General features: G+C 41.5%; 1 long non-coding RNA gene across 1 annotated transcript in view; it reads right to left on the bottom strand.

Annotated features, from left to right (window-relative positions):
* LOC138824715 (uncharacterized) overlaps positions 1-17,649 on the bottom strand; it is a 142,804-nt gene that overhangs the window by 65,363 nt on the left and 59,792 nt on the right. The gene's annotated exons all lie outside the window — the stretch shown is intronic.

Below are 17,649 nucleotides of genomic sequence, written 5' to 3'. Positions count from 1 at the left end.
TGACTATAGCACAAAATCACAGGCTAGAGAGAAAAGAAATGGAAAATTTCCTCCATTGCTCAGGTGTATTGTGTTTTCCTTGTTCTTTTCCTAATCCTTTTGACCTGGTAGGGAAAGACAAAGAAACAGAGCTTAGCTCCACACAATGAGGACAACCACTCTCTAGGCCACCTAACTATGTCTTTTGTGACTTAATTCCCAATTCTGTACTCATGGCAGACATTACTAATCAACTATTACCCTGGTTTCCAGTAAGTGTAGATTAGGCCTCTGATCCTCTTCCATATCTCTCTAGGTAACTCTCCCACCAATCCTGATTTAACCACCTTCCCTTCCCTTTTACTTTAGAGGGAAAAGCTATAGTGAGAAAGATCTTGAATGAAAAGATGAGATGTTCAGATCTAGTCCTCTACTCTGCCATCAGCAAATTATTTTCCCCTTGGCTAAATCATTGACCCTTTTTAAACTTCACTCTTTTAATCAAAAACAAGTAGTTTGGGTTTGATCAGAATACGGCAGTCATGACCCAAGGACCCTAGTGGCCTCTCAGTAATTACAAGAGGACCTTGACCCCATAGGATTTTAAGCACAACTTTAAACATTAAAGGAATGACATGGTAATGAATTTTCCAAAATAAACAAATAGGCAGCAGTGAATGAAATACAAATGTACCTAAAAATCTCTGAAATTTTATAGCATTTATATGTCACTAGGTAATTCCCTTGTCAATAGAGACCCTACACAAAGATGATTTCATCATTTCAAGTTTCAATATCCTCAGATTCTAATTGCATAAGAAATAGAGGCTCCAGGGATTTTTGTGAGGAAAGGATTTGGTTGAGATCTTGTGAGGACCCTAGTAAATGTTTTAGAAAGTACAGAAGGCTTCCCAAGCTAGAAGGGGAAGGACTTGATAAGGGTGAGCCCCAAAAGTAGGAGAGTGTGATTTTTATAAATAACTCCCTTAATGGTAGGAATTCAGGTACAGTTAAGTATTACTTGAACATAGTTTTAAAAATGGTCACCTTGGGGCAAATGCATTGCAAAAATCCCACTGTGGTCCTAACTCTATTAGCATTGTAATTGATGTACCTTTCCCCTGCCTGGTAGATCACAGTGTTTCCAGTTACTTTCCATACCCTTGGCTGGCAAAGATAAGATTTTAATCTAATACTGCCAAGGCTGTGCATCTGGTATATTTTAACCAGCCTTATACCATTTAATGGATGATACCATTTTCCATGTCATGTATATTCCTATTTTATTGTTAGAGAGTTGCAACATTTTAAAAAGTTGGGAACCAATGAGGCAAAGAGTCTAGAAGTTTCCTTCAAGTTCTATAACACGATAAATTTTAGAATGTAGCCCTTAAGCAAAAAAAAAAAAAAGAGGAAATAAACAGAAAAAACCTTGGTGGTAAATGGATGATCCTCTTCAATCTGTTATCGTCAATCTTCCAAAGGATTTGGCAAAACATAGGGCGCAATCCAAGTCAGTAGAATTGAGTGGGAATTGGTCAGTGTGTTCAATTCCCAATATTGCCAATGAGGCCAAGGTCCACTTTTACATGTTTTTCTTTGATCTTTGCATATTCTTCTTATTTTATTTATTTATTTATTTTTTGGGTCCAGTCATGGGGCCTGAACTCTGGGCCTGGGTGCTGTCCCTCAGCTCTTCAGCTCAAGGCTAGTGCTCTACCACTTGAGCCGCAGCGCCACTTCTGGCTTTTTTCTTTTTTCTTATGTGGTGCTGAGGAATCGAACCCAGGGCATCATGCATGCAAGGCAAGCACTTTACCACTGAGCCACCTTCCCAGCCCCCTCTTCTTATTTTAAAATCCAATCCATCAGGCAGCTGTCAATCTCTCTCAGTGACTTCTCAAATCCATTTCCCTCTTTCCCATCTAAATTCAGACCCTAGACTGCAGTCTCACACTGGCCCCTCCAAGTTCCTCTCCACTTTGCCATCAGAGTGAACTTTTACTCCAGATCTGATTCGTGTCATTCTCCTCCTTGAAGCCCTCTCAGCCCTTGGCGATGTGCTCCAGGACTCTACTGTCATCAATCATCCTTCTCTCTTCTTCATTCACTGTACTACAACCACACTGGTCTTCATTAAGTTCCTCCATACAATCAAGCTTTCTTACAATGTTGAGAGTTCTTTATAGGATAGTGCCTCTGCCTGGACCAATCTTCCATCTTCTGAATGGTTCTTCCATCTCTCCTCAGAGATCTCCTGACTTCTCTTTTGCTTCTGCTTTTGTCATCTGTATGCTGCCTTGAAAACACTGATTAATATTTGTAACCATTTATTTCCTCATTGTTTGTTTTGTTCTGCATGTTGAAGTCCAGGGTCTTTTGTTGTTGTTGTTATTGTTACATTTTTTCCCACTAAGATATGTCCAGAACCATTCCTGAAATCCCATTCAGAAAAACATATTCAGCTCTGAATATGTATTTGCTTAAATTGACAGAAGAGAACACCATGCCAATTTTCAATAGTAAGTTTTACAGTTGTGTATGAATAAACTTTGAGGTGGGTTATCAAATAACTGTGCAGTCTCCCCCACTGCAGAGTCTCTGTTGCTGTACTCTCCAATATGGTAGCTACCAGCTATGTTAAGTTCCTTATCAAAGGATCTTCCCACTATCACAGAACATTCTGGACAGCACACAGCTGGAAAATGGGTTGTGTTGGGGCAACTTTTTCTGGAGAAATCATCTTGATAAATGGGCTCCTCAGTCACCTCCTATTTCTAACAAGAACTGGTTCTCCCCTGAGGTTTTGTGCGGATATTCTCCATCATTGTATTTAAAATCCTCAGTCAGCTTGGTTTTCCAGGTGTTAACAAAAACATGTGATTGACAACAGGGAGTAAGCTGCCTGCTGAGAAATATGAACACCAGGAGGAACCCCTGTGACTCCACTCAAAGGATTTCTTTCCAGTTCTGCTACAAAAGGCTGGGGAAAATGCTAATTTTATTACTAGACTATTGTTTAATATTTATCCAGCACCAAAAACCCTGCCAAGGGCACAACGCTGGAGCTCATGCTGGTCTCTGCCTTTTGGGACTTACCATTTAATTAGACAGACAGGGAAAAAAAGGTCCCCAAGTGTGGTTCTCAATCGCATTTATGAATAATAAGCTGGATTTCCGCTTCAGGCAGGATGTCAGTGACCGGAGGCGGACTCTGGTGTGTCTTATTGTGCTGCACAACAAGCCCCCCACAGCCTCTATTCTCTACTGCTCCCAGATTCCAGGACTGCTTGTATTACAGCCTTCCCTGATTTGCACAGGATTGGGCTTTACACTCTTGCTGAGGTCCTCTTGTCAGGGGACCAAGCCATCTTCAAGTGTTGTTAATACTTCCTATGCATGTGTTGGGGAGGGCAGGTCTGAGCCAGTTGTATTTTTCTCCCCATCTTGTGCTTGTGTGTGTGTGTGTGTGTGTGTGTGTGTGTGTGTGTGTGTGAGCACATATGTGGATCTGTGTGCATTCATGCTTGTCAAGAGATGAAGAATGCTGCTGGAATCACTAAGAAGAAAGTCTGGAGTTCAGTCTGTTGGACTGTATGGCCTCCATTTTGTCATCTGGAAAGGTTTCCACACTTCCTTACCTTTTCTGCAAAGAGCTCTTTTATTACCATTTACCAAAAGTCACACTCCTTTTCTTATGCCAACAGCTTTATTATCATGTAGTGCACCTATCATAAAAATTCAGCTAAGTGTACAACTCAGCCATTTTTGGTACTTTCAGAGTTGTACAACTGTCACCATCAGATGACTTTAGAAAAATGTCTGTCATTCCAGAAAGGAACCCCAATGCCCTTAGCGGTTAATCCCCATTCCCATTGACTTTCAGGCAAAGTTTTGACTTTTGCTGAGAACCTCTGTTCAGGATTTACTTTCTGTCTCTATGGATTTGCCTCTTAGTGACCTTCTGTAGAAAAGGACGTGTGCTGTATGTGTTTGTGGGTGTGAGTTCTTTTACTTAGCATGATTTTGAGGGGGGGGTTTCCTTTTTTATATCATAGTGCAGCATGTAAAGACTCAGTCGTCTGATTCTTTTTGTCACGGGATATGACTCCATTGGATAAATACACCACATTTTGTGTATCCCACCACACTTGTTGAACATAAAAATATGTATTACTTCATGGCCATCCTTAAGAATCTTCTTGAAAGCTGGGCACTGGTGGCTCATGACTGGAATCCTATTCAGAAGTTAGAGATTCAAAAAGAAACTTAAGGTTTGAAACCAGCCCAGGTAGAAGAGTCTGTGAGACTCCATTTCTAATTAGCCAGCAAAAAGTGTGGTTGGGGCTCAAATGGTAGAACACCAGCCATGTGCAAAGCAAAAAGCCAAGTGAAAGCATGAGGCCCAGAGTTCAAACCCCAATACCATAAAAACAAAACAAAACTTTGTGTATTTATTTGAAGGGGCAGCACATAAAGCCCATATTAAACAATATTTTTCTTAAAAGTAGGCATCTTGAAAGATGAACTTCTCCCATCAGTATGTGAACCTTGTTGTGCATTTTTTGGAATCACTTAGAAGCAAGCACACCCATTGTGGACTGTTGGCAGAGAGAGGGCAAGTGCTTTCTGGAGAGAGATTATCAGGCTAATTGCTGACAGGAGTGACAGCCGTCAATTTCAATACGGTGAGTCTCAATAAACAACTTTAGTTAAAAATAATGTCAAAACTGGCACCAATATTGTATTTAGATGTTCAGTGATCATATAAAAGATGGTGCTTTCTCTGTAGGCAGGCATAAAAAATATTTGGGATGACATGGGTTATTTATGCTTACATACACCCCAAGTCGAGGTCAAGGAGTTGTTGCTGAATACTGCTACATAGGGCAGCTCATTTGGAGTTCTGAGATAGTTTGAGACTAATTTCTACCTTTAGGCTGGTAGTTCCACCATTGGCTTTCCCGTCCTTTCCAAATGGTCTGTGCTCTTCTTTGCCCTTTGCCACATCCCATTTCATAGGGTGCAAGTACTCTTACTTTTTCTCTTAATCTCACTGGTTTCTTTCTTTCCTGTTACTTTAATTAGTTGTGTTAAAAAGCACCTACCCCCATACAGGTGTTTGCCTTGGCCTAACATCTCCTACTCTCTCTTTTCCTTTTATGTTGCTGACCAACTTGTAATTTTTTTTGAGATATTGCCATTCACTTTCAACACATATTTTGAAGAATGGTCCATAGTACACACTCAGATAGCTGTAAAATAGCTTAAAGCACTAGACAACATAATCATAGATTCTAAACCTGCTTCCTCCCAGTGGTAGATTTTGACTCCAAAGAGCTTATTGGTACTAATTTCTTATTGGTTCCTATAATCACTAACAATGATTGGTAAATGCAGTTAAATTGTAATTCTGCCACATATTGCTCTAAGACTTGATACATATTCTCCTGATATGCTTCCCCTTTCTCTCTCCCCCGGCATATGATATGGGAAAACTAAGACTCAGATGCTAAGCAACTTAGCCAAGGTCACCAAACTCAGAAATAAAGGAGTTGGGGGTGGAGTCTACTAGAATCCCTGTGATTACAAGTCCAGGCTCTCCCCACAATGACTTCTCAGCTTCCATGATCATTATGTCACTTTTCACTTAGAGGTCTGAAATTCCCTACTGATAGCAACGAGATTTCCCGGATTCATTCAGGCCACATAACCTGGGCAAATTGTCAGGATTCTCCACACATTCCTCACCACCCAAAAATGAGCATGGATCAGACAGACATGCAAGAGGCACAAAGGTCCCACCAATGCCTCTATCCAGGTCCCCCAATGCCTCTATTCTTCATCCTGAGCAGAAGAGAAAACTTCCTGCAGCATCTATCCGCAGGTGCGTCTTCCTTTGGCATGCCAAATCTGCTTGCCATTGTCTCTGGATCTTTCAACACCTCTCATTTAGTCCAGGTGACTCAAAACCTCCTCCAGGATGGAATTTCCTCTCCTCTGCCCTCCCTGGGAGCTCTCTGTAGCCACCCACACTTTTGGGTCTACTGCAGATATAACCACCAGGCCTAGAGCTTGCTTCTGACCAGCTCTGGGAACAATGAACTCCTTCGTGTGCTTACTAGGTCTGAAGTGACAGCTCTTCTCATGGCCTCTAACATTTACTGGGTAGTTTCTTGCTTGTATCATTCACACTGAAGATCTTTAGGTGATCTTTCTGGCAACTGTCACACTGGACTGATTCAGTCAGGGTCACTGAGTTCTAAGGACACATTGATAGGATATGATGTCACCAATGCTATTTAATATTTATCAAGGGCACTCTGAACGCTTGGCATCACTCTGAAACCCAACGTTCCCAGGCCCTCCCCTTGCCCTGGTGGCTGCAAAGAATTTGACCCTGTGGGACTGAACTTGCTGAGATTCTGTCATTACTGACTTCTGAAACCTTGGGGTTCTGTCCCCTGTAGGTAGTCAGGGACTGTGTGTGGTGTCAGCCTTCTGATGGCAAGCATCCTGAATATAGATGTGAGCTGAGGCACAGACCTCCTGCCATCCTGAATTAGCCTGAACAGGAACCAACCAACTGGCCCTGTGGGAATGCTAGCGACCTTGTATTTTGTTTCCTGCTTCTACCCTTGGCATTTGCAGCTTGAGCAGAGGAGTGTAACTTTCTGCTACTTGTGAGAAGCTGCATGTCTAGCACCAGCCTCTGTACCCAGCTTTCTTCCCACTCTTGGGCCTTCGCAAGCACTTTTTAAAGCTGTGGGCAAGAGTCACTAGAACCATGTTTTTAAAAGTTTCTTGGCCAACTTGCTTGACACTCCAACCAAAGCCCCTGACACCTAAGGTGATCTCTGCTCTAATCACCTTCTCAGCAGCTCAGTTTCCTCCTGCTTGCAGCAGTTCCTTGCTTTTAACAGCTTGTTTAAAGTCCCTCAAACAAGCTGTCAGCCTCCAAAGGAGGGCCAATGCTAGAAACAGTGTGGGGAGCTAAAAATAAACACCTTCTGTAGATATGGCCAGACATGCTGTACAAATAGATTACCTGGCCATTCTCCAGACCTGATTGCTTTGGAGGCCCGGTTGGTTCCTATTAGGAGATGGTAAGGTGTTTGCATGGGGAGCTCTGGATGCACAGGTGCTAGGAGCCACTGTTAAATCACCCATCCACTCGACAGTGACAGGCAGAGATCTATTGGTTGGTGAGCAGGTATAGGCTCTCCAAACGGGCTCTTTAAGAGGTAGTCACTGCCAAGGACAAAACATCCTATTCTTAAGAGTAAGCACTAGTGTATGACTTAAGTCATAAATCTTTCTGGGATTCTCATTTGGATTTAGTTAATTAATTTTTGACTGTGCAAAAAACTAAGAAGCTTGGAAAACAGCACATCCATCTGTCTGGTTGCACAAATGGAGTTCTTGCAGAAACAGTTGGGCTTACAACAGCAGACAACCCTGAGCAGGCCTTATCAATGGATACCATTCACTGGTGGTTTCACCTGATGGCTTAAAACTTTGGGACACATACTGCACACTAGGCAACTTGTATGTGTTACTTATGCTTCCAACAAGAGTCCTCAAAAGTTATTTTTACAGTGAAGAAAGCAAGTTGTTGTTGTTGTTATTGTTGTTTTGAGGAGTTAAGTGACTTGTCCCAGCCTAAGAGCGAGATGGTGGCTCCTATGAAGGGGAAACATCTCCTGATGGTCAGTTCTGAGACAGATGTTGTGGTGAGGGCTGTGTGAAGGAAATCATGGAGTAGAGAGCAACTCCAGGCCGACTCTGCTGCCTTTGGAATATGATCAGCTGCCATCTCCTCCACATTGACTCAGACAAGTCAGAGGGGAGACAGGTGATCCTCAGTGCTTTTTCAGGAAAGGTCAGAGGGACCACGCCAGGGTTAGTAACCAGAAGGAGGTCAACCCACTTTCCTGGTGGCCCTGGTCACACTCTACACTGCTTTGTAGGCATGCGGAAGCTTTATAGGATTCTGGTTATGGCAAGCACAGTGGATTTTGCTGAAGTAAAATAAATAAATAACCACTTAATGACACAGAAGGTTCTGGGTGGTGAAGTTTCACCAGCAGCTGGAAAGAGAGTGGCTAGCATCTAACCTACAAGGAAAGTGGGCCAGCTCTCCTGCCAGTGCCCGATTTCATACCTCCATTGCAATTTCTACCATGAAAATGGATTCCTTCCAAGGTGCTTTCAATTGTGATTAAACATTTTCTCTCTGTGGTTGGTGTCAGGATTGTAAAACACCTATTATAGCAGTTAATTATAATGTGGGGAACTGCTTTAACCTTTACAATTATGTATGTTTTTTTTTGAAGGCTTACAGGTTAGTAATGCTCAGAGCGGGGTAGGGGATGGATAGACCAGCAAAGAAAAATGGGGAAGATTCAATAGGTCAGAGACAGAGCATAGTGAAGCCTACTCTCCATGAAGCCCTGCTCATTTCAGTGACTGGGTAGTTACTAAATGGTTCTTCCTAGAGTCATTTCAGGCCTAAATAGAACACAGATGTCCTAGAGTCGTCTTTGAGAGAACTGCAGCAAGCACCTCACAGGAGCTCGAGAGCGAAAAAGCTGATGTGCTTTCCCCTTCTCATTGCTATGTTCACTGTTTTCTCCCTAGGGAAGAAGTGGGGTTCACGGTAGCAGCGACAAGAGAAATGTCCAGATTCTATGCTGAAGGATATATCTGCGATCATTGAACACAATCTCCATAACTAGTTGACCCATTTTATAGAAATTTTTTTTTAACTGTGGAGGCACTAGCCAATCTTCTGGTGCCACAGGGTGGCTGCCTAATGCATCTCCATCAGATGGTGGGGACTCATTCTCTCAACACCTAGAGGTATGAATCTCTAAAGCAGACCTTTGCTATGCCTGAGCTTTTCCTGCAGAGGTAGGCTAGAAGGGTCCCCATCTGCAGCCACAAGCCCTGGCTGGCACTCCTTCCTGGCCTTTCCAATAACAGCAAGGGCAGAGTCTTAAAAGAGCAGCGCACCCTACGTGGCAGTTACTAGCAAAGACGCCGGGCTCTCACCGAGGAGCTAGGTAAGACCACTCAGGAGACTCCCAAGTAGGTGGGCCGCTTCACTTATTTTATTGAGAAACCTTGATTTTATGCTATGAGTTATGAGTGGGAAGGGGCAGGGTGGTGTGTGTCATTGAAGGATTTAAGTAGGGTGATGCTATGAAATCACATTAGAAAATCCTGTCTAGCTAGGTTCATAAATGGCACTGAGGATAACAGTGGTCAGAGCCACCATGACACTATGTATTTACTAAATGCTAAACACTGTGAAATTACACACACACATTCACAAATATACATACATACATATATACGTGTGTATAAAGTTTAATCTTCCCCCAAATTTTATGAGTTAGGTATTAATATTATTATAACTTTATAGTAAAATAATACTCTAAAGAAACTTATTTGTCCTAAATCACCACCCAACTGGTAGCAGGAAAGAGCCAGTGGGTGTATGCTGCAGAGTAGGCCAGGACAGCAGTCCTGGTTTACAAAGCTGCCCTGCTCCCAATGGGCTAATGCTCACACCCTGGCCCATGTTCACGTTCTATCAGGGAAAATCATTCAAGAAGCATAAAGGATGCAAAGCACATTACTGAGTCATGGAATGTCTGGAACAGATACTCTATTAAGTATGAATTCATCAATTCCTTTCATTCAATTTCATTTCTTTATTTTTTTTTACAAAGGGCCAGCAACAATGTACTGAGAGACCCCACGGGTTCGGACAGCAGACCTCTGAACAAAAGGCTTTCGACTGCATCCCTTTTCTCTTGTGGCTTGTTTCAAAACGTCCAGCTCCTACAAGACAACAGTGCAGATGACTTCTGTACAGGTCTACTGCTATTTAAAACTTTGTGAATCGTTGCTCTCAGGCTCTTTCTTCTTTCTATCCTGCATGGCAGTTCCCACATAAACAAAGCTTATCTGTGTCTCAGGTATATCTCTCATTGAGGAATATAACTAGACATTGCTGCATAGTACTAGTCACATTGCTTTTTTTGTTTTGTTTTGTTTTGTTTTTTACTGGCAGCTTAGAGACAGAATCATTTTCTCACCTATATCATTGGAGAACAAAATACCCTTCGTGACTGGATTTTCTACTTGGTCTGTAGGTTTTGCGCTTCAGGTCATATTTCTTTGGCCATCTACATGCCCTGGGATAGTGACCTGTAGTTCTAACTCTTTCCTTCATCCCAATGATGGTGTCTGAGGACCCAGTGAGTAGTGTGTGCCATTTCTTCTGAATGGCAGGTAAGCTAGCTCATGAACCGATTGCACACCCTGAGTTGCTCTCCTCTCTTATCTCCTACTTTCAGAATGTGTCTAGCTGCCAACGGCTGACCTGATCAACTGTAGACCCTGATTCAATTAGATCGTGGGTTCTCAGCCTCCTCATGCTTGAGTACAGTACTTGCTTTAAAAAAAAATTAAACGCTGATTCTGAATAAAATAGTTAATCAGGAATGCCTTTAAGTAATGCACAATCTGGGAAGGCAGCACAGTGTGGAATTGAGTTCATAGGCTTTGGCCTTGACCAATCCAAGTTTGCAGATTGGATCCTTTACTGAATATTCTGTATTATTAGACAAGTTCCTCAACCACTCTAGATATGGACTCTCCTCTCTCTCTCTCTCTCTCTCTCTCTCTCTCTCTCTCTCTCTCTCTCTCTCTCTCTCTCTCTCTCTCTCAACTGGGGATAAAATTTTTTTCCATGTCACTAAGTTATTGTGATGATTAAACAGATGAGTCTAAGAGTTGAATACAGTGCTGTCTGACATGTAATACTAGTAATTGGTATTAAAATATATAAGCAACACAGATAATCCTTGGTGGATACAAGGGCTTGAAAAGCCTAGTAATTACTTCAAGATCCTATGCAACCCTTAATTTGGGGCCCACTGAGGGAGGCTAGATCTCCATTACCCTACCTATCATCTCTCAGTTACACCCACCCAGACTGATAGGCCTGTTCTTTGGCCAACAAAGTACAATTTGGTTGTCTATTATTTTAGAGTGTATTAAAAAAAAATGCAAATAGAACCCACCCTACCACATGACAAGAAATGCATATTTTAAAGCTCTTGTCTGAACTAATAAGTCAGAAAATTAAATTTCTTCAAGTATCTTCAGGTAGCGGTCAAAATGAAGAATTTGCATTTAAATGGAAAGATTAATGATGAATACACAAAGCTCATATTTAATCACTATTTCCTTAACACCTATAATTTTTATTTTATACAGATCATCCACCTTAAGTTGGTCATCAAAAAAAGGTAGGTGTACTATAATATTATGAGACAATTTTTGTGCCACCAATCATGCATCGCAGTTATAAATATTTCTGAAGCTGCTGGTTTCACACTGTTCCTTGGGAATGAGCTAAATGTTGGTACAGTAACTTGGGTGTAAATATATATGAGAATGTGTGAGTCTCACCTCATAGAAATATCTCAAGATAAAAAGAAAGAATTGCTTGGAAATGATTTACTGTGCAGGCCTGTTCATTTCTTTCTTCTTTCCTCCCTCACCAATCTGGACTAAACATGATTTTTCTCCCTACTGTCACTCATTCACCTATCCATTCATTCATTCACTTACTAATTCATGGTAATGAGGATTAAATCAAGGCCTTAAGCTTTGCTAGTAAAGAACTCTACTACTGGAGTCACACACACCCTTAGCCCTTCGTTTTCTACTTTGCTATTTTGTTAGGGTTGCATACTTTTCCTGGGCTGGCCTTGAATCTCAGTTCTCCTAGCTTACTAGAAGGATTACAATGTTGTACTACCATGACTGGCTCAGCTTTAAAGATTTAAAATTTTCAATTTGTTTTAAAGAGAGTTTGGCTCCCTCTCTTCAGGAAAATCTAGTAGCAAGAACACAAAATGCATGAGTTTTCCTCCAATTGTAATGTGAAGCCGTTTTCTGAAAAGATAGAAATCTCCCTAGTAACTTTGGCTGCCCTTTTAGTGGTATATTTTCCATTGATGGAGAAGATGCACTTTGGTCTGCTGAACAGAAGATCAAGAATCATCTGGCTTATGTTATACCAATTCATTTTACCATCAACCTCTAACATTCATATTTACCCCTTTTCTAGGACATAACCACAAGTACACAGGGGGAACTGAAAGCACGTGGGATCAACCTTGATCCTTGGTACTGACCAGCAAGAACAACAACATTCAAAGTAATCAATGTCTACTTGATACTGGGCAAGGGACCTGACTGAAAGAATTTACCCCAGGTATTGAACAGTATCTATTCTCTGTCTGTGGCTTGAGGCTCAATGCTGAGTGAGTGTTTGAAATGTGATTTACATTGGCTAGAGGACTGTAATGAAATGACAAATTTGCATTAAAATAATCTTTCTCAATGGGGACCAGCCAATAACAGAGTCAGCAATGCGGACAGTGCCAGACAATTTAAAGTTCCTAGTGGTTATTATGTCATCCTCTGGGTACTGGTAATTTATGGGGCTTTTCAAACTCCAACCTCATCTCCTCCTCCATCTTTCTTTCACTCCCCTTCTTTCTTTCTCTTCTCCCAGTCCCTTCTGGAGGCAGCAAGAGCAAATTACATTTGACAAACAAGACAATGATCAAGTATAGGAAACCGGAAAGGATAAAGAGTTATTAAACCTAGTTTGTCCATTCCTTGCCCTTAAAGGCTCAATTTAATTCTGGAATTTGGCGAGCTATTCAAACACAACACTTCCCCTAGAAGTTGGCCCCTAAGCTCACTATTGATCACTTCCGATTGCTGACCACTAAAATTAGTGCCATATCCTTTGCCATTAAGAGTGAAATGCAGGGAGAAATAAATATAAGCACTTTAGTCAGAGAAGCATGCCAGCAGCTCTGCAAGTTTTTAGGTTCCATGATCCCTGATTTATGCTTATGGTGAATTATTGGAAAAGTAGGCTGAAATGTATGAGCAGCAGTGGTTTGCATGGGGAATTCTCTCTAGTGGGACCTAGTCCTGGATCCTTAGGAAGAGGCCTTGCTTAAGTTGGGGATATCTAGTTAAAACAAATGAACTAACAAATCAAACCAACTCTGTAATACTAACCAGCCCAAGATCATTTCCAGAAGAGAAAACTAAGCCACATTATACTTACTGGTAGAGCTGACCTGTACGAAAGAATCTGGCCGCCAGTTAGAGTTAATTAAAAATATATCTAATGTCTCTGGGTTCTGAAAAATGTGACTTTAACCAGTTGAGAAGAAAAATCAAAGAATCAGCATCTCACATCAGCCAGTGGCTGCTCTCAGCACTTGCTCTATGTAATGATCCCCAATGCATAATAGAAAAAGATGTGGTCCAGTGGCTAATGAAACCAGAGCAGCACAAAGAACACATAGACTTCAATTTATTGTCCCACTGTTGCATGCAGATTCTTATCCAAAAGACCTTTTAATTAGAGCTCTCTCAGGTGGGAATTAGTCCACGTTTTTCAATAACACATGGATAATAGGAAAAAGCAAACAACGTCTTTGTTTCTCCTCAGCACTCTATTCACTAATCATCTTCCTCAAATTCAGCTCAGGCTTCCGCCAGAGTTCATTTCATCTTCATCAGCATTGCCATTTTCTCGCTCATATTTCAAAGAGCAATTGGAAAGCAGATATTTAATCAGAAAAGTTTGGGATTCATTTTTCGGACACCCAATCTGTCTTTAGAGGCTTTCAGACAGACAAAATTGCTGTTGATGGCAAAAACAACTGAAGCCTGTGTCCTTGAGAGATGCTGGAAGCTGGTGGAAAATGCCTGGATTTCAGACCTGGACAGAGCTAGTTCAAATCTCAGTTTTCCTGTTTCCTTGACCTTGGATGACTTGCCTATCTTCCTAGAACCTTAGTTTTCTTATCTGCAAAAAGGAGAGAACTCTAAAATGGCTATTTTGAAGGCTACTATATGCATAGGTCCAAATGCAGGTGAGAAAAGTCAACGTGAGAGTTTTCTAGCAAATGTAAAGTTGTAGAAACACGGTGTCTGGAGACAAAGCCAATTGTGTCCTCACCATATATGAAAATCAAGATCAGAAATGTAGACTCAGGAAAAGTTAAAGCTATACATCACTTTTGTCAGAAACTAATGTGGTTTTCCATCTCTTTCCACCTCTGTTTCTCTGTGAAGTTCCATTGTTGCTGGCTTTCTTTGGAGTTGACCTTGTTTTGCTTTAGTCTCCATGGTAGAAGATTCACCCAAATTCTTAATTTCGCCAATGCGTGTTCAGCCACCCAGAAATAACCCCTCTTACTATCAATTGATATCAACTCCAGATTTAGAAGGAAAAGATTCTGATGAGTTCAGTTTGAATAAGAATGCTATCTAATCTGATGACTCTGGGGCACAGAGTCACTATGGTTTGGAACCAAAGTGTACCAAATTCATTGATTTGGACAGCAAGGTCAGTTAAAGAAGGATTAGTGACTTGAAAAGGTAATTACTACAAGAGTAAGAAAATGTCAGCAGCTAATAACGTGGTTGGCAGGAAGCAGGTACTGAGGAAAAGATAGCTAGAATGCTCCAGCCAATGAGAGAGCTATGTAAAGGGGATTGATACATGTTTTCCAATGTCCATCTACATAGGCCACTCTTTTCTCAATTGGATAAGGGAAGTGGATATTTAAATCATAAGCTTGTCACCCCTGGGATCTTGATACTCAGTCCTCATCAGACCACTGCTGGAGAGTCCTACTCTGGGCATCTGCTATAAGGAAAGCTAAAAGCTTCCCTGTCTATTCCAGGGTGGAGAATGTGACACTCCATCACTTCTTTAGATGAGAATGGAGACCATGGCCTGTTCTGGAACCACAGATCAATGATTCTAGTAGACATTTTATTTTAGAAGCTGAGAGGACCTACAATGAGAGGCTCCAAAATCTCATGAATGTGAAGGGGGAAAAAACCCAGATGCGAAGCTAAAGCATTTCCCAGTTGTGGCGTTGACTATTAGGCCTAGCATCCACCTTCTGCTCTTCAGTGACTTGGTTTAAAATGAAATCGAGCGGGGCACTGATGGCTTGTTCATGTAAGCCTAGCTACTTAGGAGGCTGAGATCTGAGGATCACAGTTGGAAGCCTGGCCAGGCAGGAAAGTCCATGAGACTTTTATCTTCAATAAACAGCCAAAAAAAACCTGGTGGTGAAGCTGTGGTTCAAGTGGTGGAATGCCAGCTTTGAGCAAAAGAAGCTCAGGGACAGCACTCAGGCCTGAATTCAAGCCCCAGGACTGGGGCTTAAAATGCAATTTGTCATTATGAGGCAGAAATAAGATTACAGATCATAGGCAGGTTAAGAAAAAGTTAGTGAAACTCCAATTACAAAAACAAGCTGGTCATGGTGGCATAATCTGTAATTCCAACCACTTGGAGGGCAGAGATGAAAGTATTATAGTCTGAGGTTGGCTCAGGAAAAAGTAGGGCATGGTAGGTCATACCTCTAATCCTAGTTCCTCAGAAGGCATCAACTGGAAGAGCTGGATGAGATGCCCATCTTCACACAGAAAGTGAGTACTGCAGTATGTACCTGTGGTCTCAGCCACACAGGAGGCCATAGATAAAAAGAAATTGTAATGTGAAACTAGACCCACAGAAAAACTAGACTCAACTTATAAAATAATTAATGTATAAAATGGCTGGGGGCCTCTCTCAAGTAGTAGAGCATCTTCCTTATAAGAGTGAGGTCCCAATTTAAAAATCCCAGGACCATCAAAACAATGACAACAAACTAAAAGAAAAAAAGAATTGGGAATGTAACTGAGCTTAGTCCTCAGAACTACTTAATCTTTTCAAAAGAATTTTTTTTAAATATCACAATCCAAATAAAATATTTAGAAGGAGCTAAGGGTCTGTGAGACCACCAAGTTTGCCTACGGTACCACAAATGTAAAAATTCTAGCAAAGACTGTGCGTTCTTGGGAATCTCTGTGCTGCTTCCCTGAAGGCAAAATAGCAACCCTGGGCTGGAGACAAGGACTCTTATTGTCAAGATTTCTTTCATTAATTATGACTTCAAACCAGAACAGTGACCCTCTTTTTTGATGCTCTGTGGAAAGCCCATGTTGGCTCAGATTTCTTCCTTCTTGGTTTCTTTCTCAATCCTTCTTCAGACTCTTTCTAACATCTGTCTGAACCCCGCTCGGTCCTTCTCCACCAAAATCTACTTCTCATAACCAGTGAGCATGGGAAATATCCTTCCTTTTTTTGGACTACTTCTTTCCAACATATAATAGCAATAGTACAGGTTTATACAGCAGAATGCTGCATTGGAAGCTTTGCTTGTGTCACCAGTCAAATCCAAAGGCAGTTCCTTAAGAGGCATTTTCAAAGGAAATGTTGGGGAAGTTGTTTCCTGACTTTTGTGTCTCTCACTTCTAAAGACAGCGTAAGGACTGTGTAGTTAAGAGAGCCATTTGATAAGTGTTTTGGGAAAAGGACTGAGGCTGAAGTCCAGAAAAGGCTTCAAAGGAGAGGTCAATAATGGGTTCCCCACAGCTAAGAGGCCCAGAGAAATTAATTAAATTGTTTGGGACTTAAATAGAGATGGCAACTTTGGATAAATCTCCATTCCCAGGATATGGAAGTCTTAATCTTTTCTAGGAATCTGTGGTGGGTTTCATAGGGCAGAAAGGGAAGTGCTGACCTGGAGTCACTCTAACTTCTACCTGGGAGCCTGGCTCACAGGGAAAAAGAAAAACAACAGAGAGAGGCCATGTGGAGAAGACTTCAAAATCTCCAAGGCTGGGGGATGGGTGGTGAAGAGTGGCCACCAGAGATGTAGAGTGTATAACTCACAGCTTGAGGGACTGAAGGTTTGTGTTTGGATAATCCATTTTATTCGATCTAAATCCAGATGTCATGGGTATTTGGAGATGAAATCTCTTAGAGGTGATTAGGTCCTGTGCCCTGATAAAAGGGATCTCAGAGACTACTTTAACCCCTTCTACCAGTAAAAGAAACAGAGCTGAATATGGAACTGGGCCTTCACCTTATACAGAATCTGATACTCTCTTCCATTTCTTCTATCTCAGACAGAATAGATTTCATGTACTGTGTATTTGCTAGCCATTTTTCTTCTTCCTAAGGAAGGACATCAACTCTTCCTTGCGTTGCTATAACTTGGAAAATTTAGAGCTTCCATATGTGATGGGTTCCCGAGGGGTATTGATTGCTGAATGATGGGCATAGAACATGGAGGCTAGCAGTGCTTTGCTTCAATTACCATTTTGTCAAGGAAAAGGAATCATACAGTCATTTTCCAACATGGCAAATTCCCTTAAAAGATGGGTTTATATAATAAAGCGTGTGATCGTTAACTCTTGTCTAGGATTTAGCTATGCCAACCCTGCCATATTTGAGTCTTAGCTTGGCAACTGTTCTTCAAGACAATGATTTCCCATGAATATTAGATGCTCATTTGTTTCCTTCTGACTTGGGACTGACTAAAATCATAGGTTGCTTTCATATAGTGTCTAGCTTGAAGGCCCATTTCACTCCCTGCTGTCAATCTTTCCCTCCTGCTGACAGGAACAATCAGATCTTAATGTTGAAAGTGGCTCACATCCAACCCTGCCTGATCCCACTGACCTGGGGGATTGACGACAATCACAATC

This window comes from Dipodomys merriami, unplaced genomic scaffold (genome assembly GCF_024711535.1).
Source record: "Dipodomys merriami isolate MVZ:Mamm:240054 unplaced genomic scaffold, mDipMer1.0.p SCAF_13, whole genome shotgun sequence".
NCBI lineage: Eukaryota > Metazoa > Chordata > Mammalia > Rodentia > Heteromyidae > Dipodomys > Dipodomys merriami.
This window is presented reverse-complemented; position numbering and strand designations above follow the sequence as displayed.